The following is an 8,660-nucleotide window of genomic DNA, read 5'->3' on the forward strand; positions in this document are numbered from 1 at the left end:
TAATAAATGAAAATTATTATTAAAATAAGTTTCATTAACCTCTCTTAGACATGAGTTACAGTTATGCCCTCTTTTAAGGGGTTTGGGGGCATTTTGGGCACATTCCAGAACTTGATTTTTTGCTCATTCTTTGTTATTCTTCAGAGGCTGCCAAACCTGTGGAGAAGGAGACCCAAGAACGGGAGTTTGCAGGTTTCCAGGGAGACCCAAGAACGGGATTTTGCAGGTTTTCAGGAAGGCTAAGGACGGGAGTTTGAAGCCATTCCATGTGCATGCTCATACAGAGTTTGCCTTTGTGCTGAACAATGTAGATTTGTGGGTTTTCGGGTGTGTTTTTGGTATGAATTTGGTGTTTCCAGTCGAGTATTTCATATCAGTTTGGATTGCTGTTGTATTTCAGAATTTAATGTGTTAAAATAGAGCTGAATATATGTATTGGGACGGGATTAAACTTCTGAGATAGATTATTAGTATTTTTGTGGTGTTTTCGGGCATTTTTGTGTTAATTTCGGGAGCCCGATGAGCATAGTTTTTGTCCTACATTTGAGAACTGTTGTGTAAAGGCTATACGGATCTGGAAATGTCATTTTGTAGGCTGTTATGCTACTGAAATTTTTGTAAAAATGCCCACTTTCAGATTTATTAATGATAGGTGAAGTTGTGAAGCTTTTAGCACTATTTTCAACATACCCGATTTGGGGTTTCTTGAGGAATTTGGTGGATCTTTGGGATATTAGCTGTTTGATTTTAAAGATCTGATTAGAGGTTGGAAATATCATACAAAATCAGAAAAGGGACATTTCAACATATCTATGGGATTGTCATTTCTATGTATCTTATCCAGCTTTAACTATCCATCCTTTAAAACTAACCGAATGAAATGGTACTGCAATTATATGTGTCTTGTCTTTGAATGCATAGCTGAATTCTTCGCAAGATGAATGACACTCTAACTATCTATAAACAAATGATTATCTTACTTAGGGTGTCCCAATTCTTCCAAGAAGAACTGAAGCCATATCACCTCCTTGGTTGCCTTTGTAGCAGCAACATACTCTGCCTCTATAGTGGATAGAGCATTAATCTTCTGTAACCTAGAAACCCAGTTGATGGCTGCCCTACCAACAGTAAAGACATAAGCTGTAGTACTCTGCCTAGTATAAATATCCCCTGCCAAATCCAAGTCAACATAGCCCTGTAAATCAGTAGTGGAGCCCCCAAAGTGTAAACACTTATTGGATGTTCCTCTCAAATATCTAAGAATCCATTTGACTGCATTTCAATGCTCAATTCCTGGATGACTCATATACCTACTAACAACTCCCACTGCATGTGCAATATCTGGCCTGGTAGATACCAAGGCATACATCAAGCCTCCTATAGATGAAGCATAGGGTACCTTGGACATCTTATATTCCTCTTCTTGTGTCTAGGGACACATCTCCTTAGTCAACTTCAAATGACTAGGTAAAGGTGTGCTGACACATTTAGCATTCTCCATAGAGAAATGTTGCAACACCTTCTCCACATAATCAGCTTGAGATAGCATCAATTTTATGTTCTTCCTATCTCCGAAAATCTTCATACCAAGGAGTTGTTTTGTTACCCCCAAATCCTTCATAGAAAATGCATGTGCTAACTGACATTTTAGCTCCTTAATATGATCCATGTTAGACCCAGCTACAAGCATATCATCAACATATAAACATAAAATAATGTAGCTATCATCATCCAACCTCTTAAAATAAACACAATGATCTAAATGACACCTACTATATCCATGCTCATGCATAAAATTGTCAAATTTTAGATACCATTTCTGAGGTTCTTGCTTCAAGCCATATAAATTTTTTTCTTCAATTTGCACACTAAGTTTTCCTTACCTTTGACCTCAAATCCTCGTGGCTGAGCCATATATATCTCATCATCCAAATCACCATGAAGTAAAGCTATTTTAACATCAAGCTGCTCTAAATGCAAATCTTCAATGGCTACAATACTTAAAATAGTATGGATAGAAGTCATCTTAACAACAGGAGAAAATATCTCATCAAAATCAATGCCCTTTTTTTGTGCAAATGCTTTTACAACTAACCTGGCTTTAAATATTTTTTTACCTCCATCCTCTTCTTTTAACCTATAAACCCACTTATTCTGTAAAGCCCTTTTACTTGTAGGAAACTTGCATAAATCCCATGTCTTATTCTTCAGCAAAGAGTCCATTTCGTCTTTCATTGCAGACTCCCACTGAATCTTAGTATCCACTTGCACAACTTCATCATAACATTTAGGTTCACCAGCATCGGTAAGTAAAATTGAATACAAAGAGGGAGAGAATCTTTTTGGAGGTCTAATTTCCCTTGCTGATCATCTAACATTCACTAGTGTGTGTGGTATTTGTTGTTGCAATTGTTGCACATCATGAGGAATGGCTAGAACATCAACTTTTGGATTATCATCCAACACTACATAATCATCTTCTTTCTTCTCATGTTGCTGCAATAGATCTTTGTACAACACTTTCTCATTGAATATGACATCCCTGCTTCTTACAATTTTATGATTTTCAAAATCCCAAAGCCTATAACCAAATTCATTAATGCCATATCCAAAAAATACACATTTCTCTAACTTAGCTTCTAGCTTGGTTCTACTTTCAGAATCTATGTCAGTAAATGCTTCACAACCAAAGGTTTTGAGAAAAGAATAACTCACCTTCTTACAAGTCCATGCTTCCTCTGGAATACCACAACCCAAAGGAGTAGAGGGACCTCTATTAATCAAATATATAGCAGTATTGGTAGCCTCTGCCCACATGTGTAAGGGCAACCCATCATGCAACCTCATGCTCCTTGTGTGCTCCATTATAGTCTTGTTCATGTGTTCAATCACTCCATTTTCCTATGGCATCCTTGGAACATTTTTTTTTCTATGAATACCATTGGTGGAGAAATAATCTTCAAAGTCATGACTACAATACTCACCACCATTATCATATCTGAGACATTTTAATTTCTTACCAGTCTCATTTTCAACCAAGCATTTCCATTTCTTAAAAGTTTTAAATACATCAAATTTTTGTCTAAGGAAATAAATCCATATCTTTCTAGTTCAATCATCAATAAATGTAACATAATAATGAGAGCCACAAAGGGAAGATACCTAAGCTGATCCCCATTCATTGGTATGCACAAGCTCTGATTTCTCCTTTTTGTTTTCCTTCCCAGTCTACACAAAACTCACTCTCTTTTGTTTTTCATACACACAACTTTCACAGAAATCCATATTAACACATTTTGAACCTAGTTGAACTTTCGTTGAATGAATTACTTTCATACCTTTCTCACTCATGTGCCCAAGTCTATTATGTCATAGCATTGTATTATAATTTATAGCAGCTATTTGTTCTCCCTGCTGAACTATAGCAACTGTTCCTAAACATTCATTTTTCTCAGAAAAAAATAAAGTAGAAGGAACAATATGACTTGTACAAAGATATAAGGTGCCTACTTTCACACCTTTTGCTACCACAAGGGAAGCTTTTGAAACCTTCCAATTTTTACCATTAAAAGTAACTACACAACCCTCATCACTGAGTTGCCCTACTAAAATTAACTTACTACTAAGCCTTAGAACATGTCTTACCTCATGTAGTAACCAATGATTCCCATTTTGCAACTTAATCCTAATTTTTCCCTTTCAAAAAATCTAACAGGGTTTATTATCTCGCAAATAAACAAGTCCAAATTCCCCTTGGACATAATCAATGAAATAACCTCTATGAGGTGTAGCATGAAATGGAGCACCAAAATCTAAAACCCATGAATCATCAACACTTTCTAAAGATAGAATCAAAGCATCCTCTTTGGATTTTTTACTTACCACATTTGCCTCCTTGTCTACATCTAGTTTATGTCCTTCATTTTTCTTTCGATTGCAACAATCTTTCTTTTTATGCCTTGGTTTCCCACAGTACCAGCAATCATTCAGTCCTCTTGATTGAGACCTCCTCCTCTTTGACTTTCCTTTTGATTTCCAATGATTTCTAGAATTACTTCCTCTCTTAGTCATTCTACCCCTACTTTGTGCATTCAAAGCACTTCCTGATGTAGATCCACCTGAGGTTTTCCTATGAGTTTCCTCACTCAAAACAACACTAATTGCATCATCATATTTTCCTTCTAACTTTTAGGAAAAGAACACAAAATCAAGAGAGCCCTAATTTCTTCATCAAAATTGATACCCATAGAAGATAATTGACTAGTAATAGTATTAAACTCATTTAAATGATCTGCAACAGATCCACCTTCTACCATTTTCATATTAAATAAATGCTTCATGAGAAATACTTTGTTTGAAGCAGATCGCTTTTCATATAGTTTCACTAGGGTTTGCATCAATTCTTCTATCATCTTCACTTTTGTAATATTAAATGCCATTGATGGTACCAAGCATAATCAAATGCTTCCAAGTGCCTTTCTTTGTAAAGGATCCCATTCATCATTTGACATAGATCCCTGATTCTTGGCTTTTCCTTCTGACAACTTTCATAAATCCTTTTGATAAAGATAGTCTTCCATTTGCATCTTCCATAACTAGAAGTTCTACCCATTAAACCTGTCAACCCTCATCTGCCATTGCTCCCACTCAACTGTGAGACTCCCACTCAACTGTGAGACTTTCCTGTAGAGGATAACTAAAAAAACAACCTTGCTTTGATACTATATGTGTTGATTAAACTACAGATAGAAATAAAAATTACATGCAAATATAAACAATATCAGAAAAATAATAGATCAAACAGAAAATAACACAAGACACCAAGATTTAACATGGTTCACCCAATCCCTGGGCTATGTCCACCAAACAACAAGTCCCATATTATTATGATCGAGTAATTAGAACCTGATTATAATCCGTAATCACTTATAGCTCAATACCACTACAAGAACCAATTTTTGCATCACCACTATGAAACAATCCATAACCCTAAGCCCTTTTATACAAGTATTTTTATAGCTTTAGGGTCAAAATTAATAATTACATGTCGGCCCAAAATCCTGAACCTCGGTGAGGAATTATGAAGTATTTATAGTACTTCCCTGATCAATCACCACAATCTAACAAAATATCTTGATACTTGGTGGATGATCCTTTTAGTGATTCTGGTAGCACCATCTTCCAACCATACAGAGTGATCATGAATTCTGCTAATTACAATCTTAATCTATTTGATTTTGAATATATCTAGAAAATCTAGGGCATGGGTTAACCCTTTTCTCTCTATAATTTTGTGTTCCTCCATCAATATTCCATATATAAATAATTTATACACAAATCTCTGATTTCCATGTCTCCAATACTTTCAACCTTACAAGTGTAGCAACATCTAACATCTTGTATCATCAAAACCTGTGGTGGTATCATTGATAACACATCAGACCGATCTCCCTTGTATGCTATCTCAAGAATAGCTTAGAAGGATGGTTGTTTAACCCCATTTATTATTAATTGAACATTCAAAAATTCTTTTCCTTCCTTTCTAATAGTAGTAGAAGAACTAGAGGCCATTTTAAAATTACTAGAGTTTGTGATAATTCAAACATCGTAGCTCAGTCACGATAAATAACTTATGAATTTGATGATTGGTGGTGAGTAGCAGCTGAATCCAGTTCAAAAATGATTGAATATTTTTCCTTAGCTTTCCTTATGATCTTCATGCTCTTTTTGATCTTGAATGAATGCAAATGAGTCAAAAATTGACTATATAACCCTTAAAACTTGGCGATCAATGCTCAATGCTTACACAACTGTAAGATCAGCTAACATAGAAATTCCAAATCCCTCAGCTTACACATAATTCCTACTATGCTCGGAAATAATAGTAAGCATGGCCAACACTCTCACCCTTAATAGCTCGGCATCAAATGAAATTTCATTTTCACTTGGTAGTAACTATGAAACTTTTCATGCTCGGCAAGAACATGAAAAGTAACAAAAATTATAGATTTCTTCCAGGTTATAACCAATACATTGCATCTTAATTAATGCATATATAATATTTTCCTAACTTAGATTCTTGGAACTAATGTAAAATATATCATTGAAATATTAGTCCCACATTATTTTAGGTTTCCTAGTTGAGGGTGATGTGATCACCTAATCCATTGGATGAAGTGGCCTCATCTGAAATTGATGTGCTACAATCTTCTCTTTTCCTTCATGTTTTGTTCATCTACACTTTGAATTTCTCAAAAAAAATCTTCTCTTTTCCTTTGCTCAGAGCCTTTGACCTAGTTGAACCTAATATGACTAGTCTTCAAACAACTAAAGTAAGTAGTTTGATTCAATATTGACACTATAACCACTTCTAAAATGTGTTCTAATTCCATTCTCAAGAACATGTCCATACTCTTGACATCACTGATAACTATACCTTGTATTGAAATCCCAATTATAAGATTTGTTAGTATGGTTTACCTTTTCTTGCTTGTTTGATGACTAGTTAGGCTTGGATCTATACTCATATTCTCTATTTCCATGCTTCTTATAGTAGTAACCTTCAAATATTTGTGTGCTCATAGTCTTGGTCTTGCATTCATGTACCTGATGTCCTTTCTTGTTACACTTATGATGTTGACCCATGAATTTCTTCTTAGGGCTCTGATTTGTATTAATGCTCCTACAAACATTTATTGTAAGACCTAACTTTCCAAAATTATGACAAGTGGGTTTATAGTTCTTACCTTTGTTGTTCCTTTGTTCACCACTTTTAGAAGATTCTCCTTTCTCAGTACTAATGAATCCTAGTCTAGTAGTATCATCATTAGATCTAGGAGATCTCATCAGTTTCTCAAAGTACTTGATGATTTCACTAGGTTTGTTGAACCTTTTAGAAAATTCCTTTTATCTTTTTAGATTATTCCTCAATTGTTCATTTTTCAACTTTAGGGTTGTGATCTTAATGTCCTTTCCATTTAATTCATTATTTGTAGTCATTATTTGATTCATTGTGTCCAAATGCATGCTAGCAATCCTTTGTACCTCTAATGTCTTGTCTTCCAATATGTTAGTCAGTATCATTTTGTCATCTTCAATCATGACTTTGTCTTGCTCAACTTTCTTTTTCTACTCGGTCACCTCACATAGAAATACTAATTGGACTTCTTGTTCTATCTTAAGATTTCTAACCTCTTCAATTAGGGCACAATTCTTTTCCATCATATCTGCAACTACTGCATCAACCTCTCCTAAGTTTCCATTCTCAAATAGTCCAGTAATGTCCTCCTCTTGGTAATGAGTATCATTTTTTTCAATAGCTATCTCTTTCATTCTCTTCAATGAGCACTTCAACTCATCTCTTGCTTCATTCATCTAAGGTAGGGAAAGCTAGATTTCAATCTTTCAGTTCTCAATAGTCTTTCCCAGCTTGTAGAATTTTATCTTCAAGATCTTTCCTCAAAGATGCAAAGCTTTTATTTCTAGAGAACAAGGCTTTGATACCAATTTTTGAAATTAACAATGGGAAAGTAAATTCTGAGAGGCAAGGGGGGTGGGGTGGTGAATTAGAACTTCAAAAATTTAACTATAAAAAACATTCACCACACATCCATCTCATAATTTGGATGTAATTGAAATAGCTAGCTAAACATGTTCATCCATAGTATGAAATAAAATAAAACATAAAATAGTAAATTTGTTACCCAAAAACCCTCCAATAAGAAGGTAAAACTAGGGTGGGGATGACACCCACAAATCTTCACTATTACAATTGTAAAGTGTAGCCAATTAATGTTACAATGTTTGATAATAAACTATGATCCACCCTGTTAAAGGCTTACAAAGATTGTTAGGTCTCACCTTGTTAAAGGATTTCAACATCCTAATATATCATAAATGATGTAACTCATCTCCTAAATGACTTAGCATCAATTGTTCACTCAACATCTATATCTTGCTTGGCACTGGAGTGACTCTACACTAACTATATGCTTGGCAAATACTTTTTTTTGGCACATACTGTATAATATGCTTGGAATGCATTATCTGACAACTTATGCTCAACATACACTACTTGCTCGACATGCACTTTATGAATATGAATAAGTGTGTAGTCACTCATATGTCAAAACCAATATGAGATTAATAGGGAAATCTACTTGTGGGTATTGCTTCTTTGTTAGTTTAGGTACAAATTCTTTAAAAAGTAAAAAGGAACACTCTATTTTTGTTTGCTCAATTGAAGCTGAATACAAAGGTTGTACTAATGCCTCTAATGAAGCTTTATGGCTTAGAATATTTTTTGAAGATTTGGGTCTACCTCAACAAGCACCTCCTCCATTACATTGTGACAATCAAAGCATCATTGCCTTTGTGAAAAATCTAGTTTTTCGTGCAAGGACAAAACATATTTCTCTTCAACATCACTTCATTTGAGAACAAGTTGAAGACAAGAAAGTTACACTCCTTAATTGCAAGGATGAAGATATAGTGGCTGATATTTTGACAAAACTACTTTCTAAAGAGAGATTTCAGTTTCATTGTTAAAATTTGGGTTTACAACCCCTTGATGTAAGCTCTCCAACTAAATATTAAAGGGGGGTGTTAGAAATATTAATCTTTTCTTGGATGTATATAATTTGGGATATTCCAAGGATCCC

Source organism: Cupressus sempervirens, chromosome 7 (genome assembly GCF_028749045.1).
Source record: "Cupressus sempervirens isolate cs-2001-9-10 chromosome 7, ASM2874904v1, whole genome shotgun sequence".
Lineage (NCBI taxonomy): Eukaryota > Viridiplantae > Streptophyta > Pinopsida > Cupressales > Cupressaceae > Cupressus > Cupressus sempervirens.